The sequence below is a fragment of the Galeopterus variegatus genome, unplaced genomic scaffold, assembly GCF_000696425.1.
Source record: "Galeopterus variegatus unplaced genomic scaffold, G_variegatus-3.0.2 Scaffold535, whole genome shotgun sequence".
In the NCBI taxonomy this organism is placed as follows: domain Eukaryota; kingdom Metazoa; phylum Chordata; class Mammalia; order Dermoptera; family Cynocephalidae; genus Galeopterus; species Galeopterus variegatus.
In genome coordinates, this window is record NW_007726646.1 from 623,861 (window position 1) to 626,470 (window position 2,610).

The 2,610-nt window shown below is 41.9% G+C and overlaps 1 pseudogene; it reads left to right on the plus strand.

The window, feature by feature from the left end:
* The first annotated feature begins 226 nt into the window (after positions 1-226).
* On the plus strand, positions 227-880 carry LOC103588212 (annotated as a pseudogene).
* The last annotated feature ends 1,730 nt before the right edge of the window (positions 881-2,610 follow it).

Consider the following 2,610-nt stretch of genomic DNA (forward strand, 5'->3'; position numbering starts at 1 on the left):
ATGCCCAGGATCTCGTCTTGGCCCAGCCGCCTAAGGTGGTTGGAACTTTGTTGAAAGGAAAATATTTACTGCGCAATAAAAGCAGTAATTATAATTTAAAATATCAGTAGCTGGTGGTTTTGTTGGTTTGTTGGCAGCTGGCAGGTACAGGGATCCAAACCCTTGACCTTGGTGTTATTAGGCTGTGCTCGGTGCGGGTGTCTGGAACTGGCCAGTTGATGGCACCATGTCCCAGTGGCTCAAGTTGTTCCCACTCCCACATACAGGTATCTCTCAGGATAACTGGCACAAGTGCCACAAGACCGGGAATAAGAGAAAGCCCTGCTACAAACAGCCAAAGTATGAGCGGGCCTCTGCCAACACTGAGACTGGCCCCCCCTGCACCCACACCATCTGTGTGCCAGGGGGCAACGAGAGGAAGCGTGCCCTGAGGGGAACTTCTCCTGGGGCTCTGAGAGTTGTACTCGCAAAACGAGGGTTGTCGAGGTTGTCTACAATGCCTCCAATAACGAGCTGGTCCGAACCAAGACCCTGGTGAAGAACCTCATTGTGCTCATTGACAGCACACCGTAGAGACAGTGGTACAGTCCCACTGTGTGCTGCCCCTGGGCCGCAAGGAGGCGGCCAAGCTGATGCCTTAGTTGGAAGAGATTTTAAACCAAAAAAAGATCAAAAATTGATTCAGAATAAGTATGATGAAAGAAAAAAGAATGCCAAAATCAGCAGGCTTCTGGAAGAGCAGTTCCAGCAGGGCAAACTTCTTGCGTGGATTACATCGAGACCTGGCCAGTGTGGTCGAGCAGATGGCTATGTGCTGGAGGGCAAGGAGTTAGAGTTCTAACTTTTTATGAGGAAAATCAAGGCCTGGAAAGGCAAATAAATCCTTCTCTCTCCTGTCTTAGCTCATGTAATCAAGGTGTTTATCGTTCTAAAAAAATTAAAAAAAAAAAAAAAAATCGGGCCGGCCCGGTGGCGCACTACTTCAGTGCGCCGCTTGAGAGCGCAGTGGCGCTCCCACCAAGGGTTGGGATCCCACATACAGACCAGCCGCTCACTGGCTGAGCGAGGTGCGGACGCAACACCGAGGGTTGCGATCCTATTGCCGGTCACGAAAAATGACAAAAAGGAAAAAAAAAAAAAAATCACGTATGAGCTGATAACACTAAGGTCCAAGGTTTGATCCCTGTACCAGCCAGCTGCAAAACCCAAAACCAAAACAAACCAAAACAAACAAAATAAAATATCATATTTGAGTGCTTGTTGGAGTGAGCAGGATGAAGCCGTGTTGGGACCTAAAACTGCATGGGCTGTAAAAGATTTTTTTTTTTTTTTTTTGTCCTTTTTGAGACCGGCCGCACTGCACTCAGCCAGTGAGCGCTGTGAGCGCACCGGCCATTCCTATATAGGATCCAAACCTGCCGCGGGAGCGCTGCTGCGCTCCTAGCGCCGCACTCTCCTGAGTGCGCCAGGAGCTCGGCCCTGTAAAAGATTTTAAAAGGACATTTTTTCTCTTGGCATGCATTCTCTGAGTTCTTTTTCCATAGTTATTTGATATCTTGGATCTTGGTTATGGGACAGGATGACATTATTTACACAAATGTAAAGTTTTCCAGACAGCCTGAAGCTGCAGACTTGCAAGGAGGCATGTACTACCCATACTCAGAGATAACAGCAAAGATGGGAATAGAAACCAGATGGAATCTTTTTTTTTCTTTTTTTTCTTTTTTTTTTTTTTTACTAGTAATAAGATTATCACTTAATCATGTTTAAAAATATGGGCTTTCCTTAATGCATTTCCAAATTAAAATATGCACAAGTACATAGGTAGACAGGTGAACCTCGCATTACTCAAGGTAAATTACATAAATTCTCACTTAAAAAGTGAATCTGCAGTAGAGCTACTGCCATAATTCATATGTACTGTTACAAATCTATTTAAATGAATTAATTTTAAATATATGCTTAATATGTGAATCATTTAACAAAACTGATTTGTTTTCTTTTTGTTCTACCTCTAAGCTTCTTGAAAGCAAGAGACACATCTTCATCTTTGTGCCCTGAGAGTCTAAAAAACGTTTCTGACACGTGGAAAGTGTACATTAAAATTGTGAATTACTACTACTATACTTTTTTTTGAAGTTGTTACAACAAGCAAACGGAAAGGACATTCTTGGGGGGGAGGGGAGAGAGGGAGGAGGGAGGGAGGTGTCGGTGATGGGCCATAATAATCATATACAGTGTATATTGACAAAATAAAAATTAAAAAAAATAAAAATAAAAAATAAAATTGTGAATTACTAAAACTAATTAAAGCAAGTCATGGTAATAAATACAAGATCAACAAGTTTCCAGCTACACTCTCTCCCTAATTGATCTCATCTGCCCTCTTAGCTTTATTTATTTATTTTTATTTATTTATTTATTTTCCTTTCTTTCTTTCTTTTATTTATTTAATTTTTTTTCTTAATTTTATTTTGTTGATATACAATGAGGTTGATTATTGTGGCCCATTACCGAAACCACCCTCCCTCCTCCCTCTCTCCCCTCCCCCCCAAGAATGTCCTTTCCGTTTGCTTGTTGTAACAACTTCAAAAAAAAGTATAGTAGTTA